At 40.4% G+C, this 9,293-nt stretch overlaps 1 pseudogene; it reads left to right on the top strand.

The window, feature by feature from the left end:
• The first annotated feature begins 5,110 nt into the window (after positions 1-5,110).
• Positions 5,111-5,651, top strand: LOC103270231 (annotated as a pseudogene).
• Positions 5,652-9,293: the final 3,642 nt, after the last annotated feature.

The raw sequence follows: 9,293 nt of genomic DNA, 5'->3' as shown, positions 1-9,293 counted from the left end.
GACAGAGTGAGACTCCAACTCAAAAAAAAAAAAAAAAGGACAAACTTAGAGGACTCACACTTCCTGATTTCAAAACTTACTACAAAGCCATAGTAACAATCAAGACAGTATTATAAAGGAATTTATATTTAAAAAAAATAGATCCATGGAACAGAAATTAGAGTTCAAAAACAAACTCTTACATGTATAGTTAATTGATCTTTCTTCCAGCTTTATTGAGGTATAATTGACAAATTGTGTATATTTAAGATGAATTGTGATGTTTTGATATACATACACATTGTGAAGTGATTGCCACAATCAAGCTAACATAACCATCATCTCACATAGTGACCATTTGTGAGTGAGTGTGTGTGTGTGTATGTTGAGAACCCTTCAAATTTACTCTTGGCAGATTTCAAATATACTATACAGTGTTATTAACTATAGTCATCATGTTTTACATTAGATCTCCAGAATGTATTTGTCCTGAATTGATGAAACTTTGTGCTGTCTGAATGGGCAGTTGATTTTTGAAAACAGTGCCAAGACAATTCAGTGGGAGAGAGGATATTCGGAACAACTGAAATTCATATACAAAAGAATAAAGTGTTGTAAGCTTTCTCTATGCCATACATGAAAATTAACTTAGAATAGATCATAGTCCTAAATGTAAGAGATGAAACTATAAAACTCTTAGAAAAAAGCTTAAAGATAATCTTTGTGTCCTTGAGTTATGCAAAAACTTCTTAGACTTGGTATCAAAAGCACAAGTGACAACACAAAAGAAGTTGAACATCAAAATTTATGTTTAGTTTCTCAAAGGCACCTTTAAGAAAGTGAAAGCAACCCACAGAACTTGAGAAAATGCTTGTAAATCATGTATCTGATAAGTACCTTGCAAGCAGAATATATAAAGAACTCTTACAACTCAAAAATAAAGACAAAAACAAATTGTAAAATGATCAAAGGTTTTCAACAGACAGTTCTACAAAGAAGATTCTGAATGGCCAATAAGCTCATGAAAAGATATTTAACATTATTAGCCATTGGGTAAATGAAAATCCAAACCAAAATGAGATACCACTTCACACCTCTTAGGAAGGTCAGAATAAAAAGATACAATAGCAAACATTAGCAAGAATGTGGACAGATTGTAAGTCTCATACATTGCTGAAGAGAATGTACAATGGTGCAGCCATTTTAGAAAACAATTTCTCAAACTATTAAGCATGGTGGTGTTAGGTATGACTCAGCAATTCTATTCCTAGTGTATATCCAATGAAATAAAAACATGCCCACAAAAAACTTGTAGACAAATAGTCATAGCAATATTATTCAGGATAGACCAAAAGTAGAAACAACCCAAATATCTATCAACTGATGAGTAAATAAATAAAATGTGGTGTATCCATACAATGGGATATGCAACCATAAAAAATAATGAAGCACTGACAACGTAAGTAAAAACAAAAGGAATGGCTGATACTAAAAACTTAATGCAGGTATTGTAAGCCATTTTCTTTCAATTGGATACTAGAATTCTGGCATCCGGACACATATTTTCTAGCAGGGGAATCTGACTAATTTTCTCCTGAGAATATACTTTAAAATATACATTCATCATGCCCAAAAAAACAACCTATTCTGACTACCCTACAGCAGTAGATCTTTTTTTTTTTTTGAGTCGTAGTCTCACTCTGTCGCCCAGACTGGAGTGCAGCGGCCGCTCCCGGCCACCGCAGCCTCGACCTGCTGGGCTCGGGCGTAGCCTTCCAAATAGCCGGAACTACAGGTGTGCGCTACCATGCCCGGCTAGTTTTTGATTTATTGTAGAGATGAGGTCTCGCCAAGTTGCCCAGGCGGGTCTCAAACCCACGGGCTCAGGCAATCCACTCACCTCAGCTCCCAAAGCGCGGGATTACAGGCTGAGCCACCAAGCCCGGCTAGCAGTGGATCTTAATGTGGGCAATTTTTCTCCCCAGGGGACATTTGGTGACATCTGGAGACACTTTTCATGTCACAGCTTGGGGTGGAGGGTGGTCTCCCCTGGAGTAGAACCCCCACTAGTGGGCAGATGCCAATGATGCTGCTCAACATCTTACATCGCACAAGGATCATAAATTGCAGAAGATTCCTCAGAAGGTGGGTGAGGACGGGATCATGCAGGAAAAGTCACTTCCTCCACTTAAAGAGGACCGGAAGCAGAAACACCAAGAAAGCTTGCTATGATCTGGATGTTTGACACCTCCAACCCTCAGGCGGAAATTTTACCCCCCAGTGTTGAAGGTGGGGCCTAGCGGGAGGTGTTTGGATCATGGGGCAGATCCCTCTTGAATGACTTGGTGCCATCCTTCTGGTAATGAGTGAGTTCTGCCTCTGTTCATTCCCAGAGAGCTGATGGTTCAAAAGAGCCTGTGCCCTCCCCTCCCCCTCTTGCTTCCTCTTGTGCCATGGGACCTCTGACTCACCAGCTCGTTTTCACTTTCTGCCATGTGCAAAAGTAGTTTGGGGCCCTCACCAGAAGCAGATGCTGGTACCATGTTTCTTGTATAGCCTGCAGAATCAAACACACCTCTTTATCTTTATAAAGTACTCAGTCTCAGGTTTTCCTTTATAGAAGTATAAGAATAGACAAAGACAATGCTATTGTTTCTCCTGTCAACAGCAAAGAAAACAACCAAATAAAGCTCTTCTGGCCTCACATCCCTCTTCAGTTCCTATGCTGTTTTCTGTTCCCTTTGGCAGATAAAACTCCTCAAAAGGGTCCACGGCATTTCAACGTATCTTCTTTCAATCCCTCTTAAACCCACCTCAATCAGGTTTCCTTTTCTCACTCAACAAAACGGTTCTTGCATTCATGAACTCATTGTTACTGAATCCAAAGGTCAGCAATGTTATTTGACCCACCTGCATCACTAGGCATGGTGCTCCCTCCCTCCAGTTTGGTCCTCTTCCCTCATTTAGCTTCCAGGACACTACACTGTCTTGATTTTCCTCCTACTTCATGGGTCACTCCTCTATTTTCCCTCTTCCTCCTTTTCTCTCAGACTCCTTAATGCTGCAGTCAGTCCTTGGGTTTCTTCTTTTCCAAACTCATTCCCTTGTGATTGCATACCAGTCATGTGACTTGAAAAAAAACATCATTTTTCTCTAACAAATTATAAGTGTATGTCTGTAAAGTCTTTATTTATATAGGCTAGCTTGGCAGAGTAGAGAGTGGGAGAGTAGCAAATGCGCTTAGGGAGGTGGTAGATGGGGCAGATCCTGGAGGCCTTACACATTTTCTCCTTTTGGCTTTTACTTTGAATCAGATGTGAGAAAATGAAGCATTTTGAGCAGAGAGACAGGAGATGAATTACTTAAAAGTGACCTTTGAGCCAGGCTTGGTGGCTCAGCCTGTAATCCTGTGCTTTGGGAGGCTGAGGTGAGTGGATTGCCTAAGCTCGCCGGGTTCGAGACCTGCCTGGGCAACTTGGCGAGCCCTCATCTCTACAATAAATCAAAAAATTAGCCAGGCGTGGTAGCGCACGCCTGTAGTTCCAGCTATTTGGAAGGCTGAAGCGGAAGGATCGACGGAGCCCAGCAGGTTGAGGCTGCGGTGGCCGGGAGCCTGCCACTGCACTCCAGTCGGGGCGACAGAGTGAGACTCCAACTCAAAAAAAAAGTTACCTTTGCAGTACCAGAGCTTTCTAGGAAACAGAACCAATAAAGTAAGTTGGCCGTCTCTAACTGTGGGTTCCACATCTGCAGATTTAACCACTATGAATCAAAAATATTCAGAAAAAAATAAAAATAACAGTACAACAATTAAAAAATTAAAAATGAATACAATATAGCAAATATTTACATAGCAATTACATTGTATTAGGTATTATAAGTAATCTAGGGATTATTTAAAGTATATAGGATGAGCCAGGCTCGGTGGCTCAGCCTGTAATCCCATGCTTTGGGAACCTGAGGTGAGTGGATTGGCTGTGCCTGCGCGATCGAGACCCGCCTAGGCAACTTGGCGGGACCTCATCTCTACAATAAATTTTAAAAATCAGCTGGGCATGGTAGCGCGTGCCTGTAATTCCGGCTACTCAGAAGACTGAGGCGGAAGGATCGCCAGAGCCCAGCAGGTCGAGGCTGTGGTGGCCACGAGTGGCCACTGCACTCCAGTCTGGGCGACAGAGTGAGACTCCAACTCAAAAAAAATAATAATAAATAAAATAAAATAAAATAAAATATACAGGATGTTTGTAGATTATATGCAAATGCTACACCATTTACTATAAGGGATATGAGCATCCATGGATTTTGGTATACAAGGGTACTGGAACCAATTCCCTGAGGACACCAAGGAATGACTGTGTGTGTGTGTGTGTGTGTGTGTGTGTGTGTGTGTGTGTGTGTGTGTGTGTGTGTATGTGTGTGTAGTGAGAGAGACAGAGAAAAGACAGATTTTTTAAAGTACAACTTAATGTATTTATTATCAAACACTTATGTCATTACCACATGGATAAAAGAAACACAATATTATCAGGAACTCAAAGCCATTCACAGATCTCTTCCCAAACTTCCTCCTATTGCAACCTATTCTGACTTCTATATAATCAGAGAGAGATTTATTTCAAGAAATTTGTTCACATAATTACTGAGGCTGGCAAGCCAAAATCCACAGAGTGAGCCAGCAGGCTGGAGCACCAGGGGAAGAGACAATGTTGCAGTTGACGTTCTAAGGCTGTTTGTCAACAGAATTCTCTCTTGCTCTGGGGAGGTCAACTTGTTCTATTCAGTCCTTAAACTGATTGGATAAACCCACCCACCTTGGGGAATACAGTCTGCTTTACTTAAAATCCATCAATTTAAATATAAATCTCATCTAAAATCATGCTCACAGAAGTATCAGAAAAAATGTTTGACCAATTATTTGGGCACTGTGGCCCAGCCAAATTGACACATAAAATTAACCCTAACAACTCCTATGTTGAGAAGAAATTGTGGTAGTAGAAAGGCCAGAAAGGAGACTAGATAGGAGTAAATTGCAGTAATTCGGGTGAGAGATGATGGTAGCTTGGATCAAAGCTGGGAATGGAAAACATTGGTCAGAAATTGTAGATGGCTCTTTGCCACGTCTACTGAGAGAATGAAGAGCATTCTCAGCAATCGGACTGTTGACATCCCAGAAAATGTCGACATCACTCAGAAGGGACGCACAGTTATTGTGAAAGGTCCCAAAGAAACCCTGCAGAGGGACTTCAATCACATCATTGTAGAACTCAGTGTCCTTGGATAGAAAAAGAGGCTCCGAATTGACAAAGGGTGGGGAAATGGAAATTGGCACTGTTTGTGCAGAATATGCTCAAAGGTGTTACAAGAAAGACGAAGTCTGTGTATGCTCACTTCCCAGTCAACGTTGTTATCCAAGAGAATGGGTCTCCTGTGGAAATTCAAAATTTCTTGGGTGAAAAATACATTGCAGGGTTTGGATGAGACCAGATGTTGCTTGTTCAGTGTCTCAAACCCAGAAAGTTGAAGTAATCCTTGAAGGAAATAATATTGAGCTTGTTTCAAATTCAGTTGTTTTGATTCAGCAAGCCACGTCAGTTAAAAACAAGGATATTAGAAAAATTTTGGAGGGTAACTATATCTCTAAGAAAGGAACAGTTCACCAGGCTAAAGAATAAGATCTAGGAGTTGTCCAGCCACAGAAACAAAATGCCAGATGATTCCTATGGTCTACTTGTCACATTTTAATGATGCAATGAAAGTCTGTTGATTTGTGACATTTTCTTAAAAAAAAAAAAAAAAGAAAAGAAATCACAGACGGATTGTATGTAGGAAGTGAGAAAAAGAGGAATCAAGATGATTCCCAAGTTTTTGGCCTGACCAACTGGAAGAATGATGTTACCATTTCCTGGTAGGAAGGCATGGCGATAATAGGGCTTAGGACATGAGCTTCAACGACAAGGAGATAGAGGAAAGAGGGTCTGATGGGCACAGTAACAGCAAGGAGGACACAGCAGCTCCTCTTGACCTTGAAGCCTGTGGATTTTAAGAACATGATCTGGGAGTTGCCGAAGGCACAGGGAAAGGATTGAGCAACAGTGAAAGAGTGACTCAGAGAAATAACTAGATGAGTTTACATTTTGACTCATGATGAGCAATCAGTCTTATCACATGGTAGATTTCGTCTCAGGAGCACTGGGCCTCTCAGAATTTACCTGCGGCCTAGAAGTCAAAAGAGGTGTTTAATTAATAAATACTTGTTGAGCACCTATTCGGTGCTAAACACTGTCCTCCATTTTGGGGAGAAAGGAATGTTACTGCCCTCCTTCACTTAAAACCTTAAGTAGCTTCCAATCACCTTTAGACCAAGGCCAATAATATCTTTACCTGGCCTTTCACCTCATCTCTACGCACACCTTGTGCCTTTTTCCTCTCACTTTTTACAGTTATACCACATTTGTACTCCTTTAATTCCCTAAACCACCCATACTTTTTCCTGATTCAGGGTCTTTGCATAAGCCTTTTCCTCCATCTGAAAAGAGTCCTTCCCTTCCTTTGACTGTGACTGTCAGATTTCTCCCCAGGGAATAAAGGGAAAGAAAAAAAAGACTGCCCATTCCCACCCACCCAATCACCTCCACCCCACCCCTTCTCTCTCTCCCTCTGATACCCACAAACACAGGGATAAGGTCTTCTGTGATGTACTCCTATAGCTCTTTGGATGTTTCTTTTGTAAAATATGGTATTCACATGTGCCAATTCTTATTCTAGGTCTGTTTTCCCTCATGGGATCACAAGCTCTGTGAGGGCAGAGACCATGCTTGTCTCATTCACTACTATATCCTCAGTGTCTGGCAAAGTACTTTACATACAGTAGGCGCTTTCTAAACACTCGTTGAAATTTTAATGGATGAATGGCAGGCCCTCTGGCTAAATGAATGAATGAGAGACTAATCAGACTTCAAAAACCAAACCTCTTAAACTCAGTCATAATGTCCATGCCCTCTACTCAGGGCAAAGCTCTCGTTCATGGCCTATTGATCTGATCCTAACCTGGGCACATATTCCTTATTTACATAGTTTGCAAGTAGCCCTCCCTACAATAAAAAGAAAGGAGGAAAAGGGTTACCCACAGATCATATGGTGAGCCCAGTGAAAAGCAACATCGTATAGCTTGAATGCAAGTAGAAAGACAAAAATAGATGTAAAAACAAGTTAAGCCCTCAATAGTACAAAGCAGTTGAGGGTAGATAGTGCAGTACCCATGCCAACAGGCCTTGGGTACCATAAGAGCAATAACTTTATAATGACAGAAAGGGCTCAAGGGCAGGATGTGTGTATTCAAGAGTGCCTAGGCTTCCCTGTGTCTTAAATTAGCTGCTTGTTTGTATTTTATACTGTGGTTTGAATAGCAGACAGATTCTCATTCATAATAAGAAAAGTTGGTTGGGAGAGGTAGACCTGCTGGGATCAGATTATCAGTCCATAAGGGACACAAATGGGACACAAATACCTGACTGGAATTGATCGGAAGTAAGGTGCCAGTTAACTCAGAGCTTCACAAGAGACTCCTCACATACCAGATGAAATAGAAATTTGTATCAGCCCTGCCTGAGTAGAAAACTCAAAGCAAACTAAGTTTCTGCTGGTAGCAACATACTTAGAATATTTATTTATGTATTTATTTAATTTATTTGTGGGAGACACATAAACAAATTGCAGCCAGGTATGGTGGCTCATGACGGTGATCCCAGCACATTGGAAGGTCAAGGCAGGAGGATTGCTTAAGCCCAGGAATTTGAGAACAACCGAGGTGAGTGAGTAAGCCCTCATCTGTATCAAAAAAAAAAAAGCTGGGCATGATGGCGCATGTCTGTAGTCCCAGCTGAGACAGAGGGTTGCCTGAGCCCAAGAGGTCGAGGCTGTGGTGGGCTATGATCTGTGCCACTGCACTCCAGCCTGGGCAACAGCAACTCTCAACTCCAACAAACAAACACAAACATTTACATACACAGTTTTAATAATAGCCATCTGCCAATTCAATCTGAAAGGAATTAACATGTACAATTTCATGGTCACAGGAAATAAATCTAAATTCTATTGTGAGTGGGATTGCAAAATAGTAGAGCCACTGTATTAAAAAAGTTTGGTAGTTTCTTATAAAATTTAACATATACACTTAGCATACAACACAGCAGTACTCTGTCTTAATCTTTTCAGGCCGCCTTAGCAAAATACCATAGAATGGATGACTGAAACAGAAACTTATTTTTTCACAGTTCTGGAGGCAGAAAGTCCAAGATCAAGGTGCTGGCTTGGTTTAGTCTCTAGTGAGGCCATTCTTCTTGCCTTCTCGTTGTGCCCTCACATGGCCTTTCCTCTGTGCACTTGTGTACAGAAAGAAAGAAATTGCTCTCTCTTTTTCTTATAAAGCCAGGTTCATGAGGGGTATTAGTACTCCAACCTCATGATCTCATTTAACGTTAATTACCTCCTAAACGTTCTATCTCTAAATACAACCATAATGGGGTTTACCATTTGAATTTTGAATTTTTGAATTTTGGGATGGCACACTGAGTTCAGGGCACACTGTTAGGTATTTACCAAAGCATATTGAAAATTTGTGTTCACACAAAACATGTATGTAAATGTTATAACAGCTCTTCTTTCATAATCACCAAGAACTGAAAACAACCAAGATGTCTTCAACTGGTGAATTGATAAATAAACATTGGTACATTCATATAATGAAACACTTCTTATCAACAAAAAGGAACATGCAACAGCCTGGGTGAATTTCAAAGGCATGAAGCAAAGCTTAGAGAAAACAGACTCAGAGGCTACATATTATATGATAACATCAATGTGACATTCTGGAAAATAGTCAAAACTATAGGGACAAAAAAACTGATTAGTGACGGGATGGATGAGAAAGGGTTTACTATCAAGGAAGCACTAGAAAACTTTTAGAGCATTAAAAATGTCCAATGTCTTGACTGTAGTGGTTGCTACATGACTGTATGTATTTGTCAAAATTCATCAAACTGTGGGTGAACTTTATAGTATATAAATTATACCTTAAAGAATCTGACATAAAAAATAAACAGGAGACTGACAAATTAAACTTGAATGTACATTTTTGCTAAAGAGAAATATGAAATAAATCAAGAATTTTCAAGCACAAAACATATTAGAATAAAATTTTGTTGAAATTGTAGAGTGAAAACATGAGTTAAAGGAGAACAATGACATCAATTTCTAATTATTAAGCCGGGCTCGGTGGCTCAGCCTGTAATCCCGCGCCTTTGGGAGGCTGAGGT

The sequence above is a fragment of the Carlito syrichta genome, unplaced genomic scaffold, assembly GCF_000164805.1.
Source record: "Carlito syrichta isolate Samal-C Ts95f unplaced genomic scaffold, Tarsius_syrichta-2.0.1 Scaffold309768, whole genome shotgun sequence".
Taxonomy (NCBI): domain Eukaryota; kingdom Metazoa; phylum Chordata; class Mammalia; order Primates; family Tarsiidae; genus Carlito; species Carlito syrichta.
This window is presented reverse-complemented; position numbering and strand designations above follow the sequence as displayed.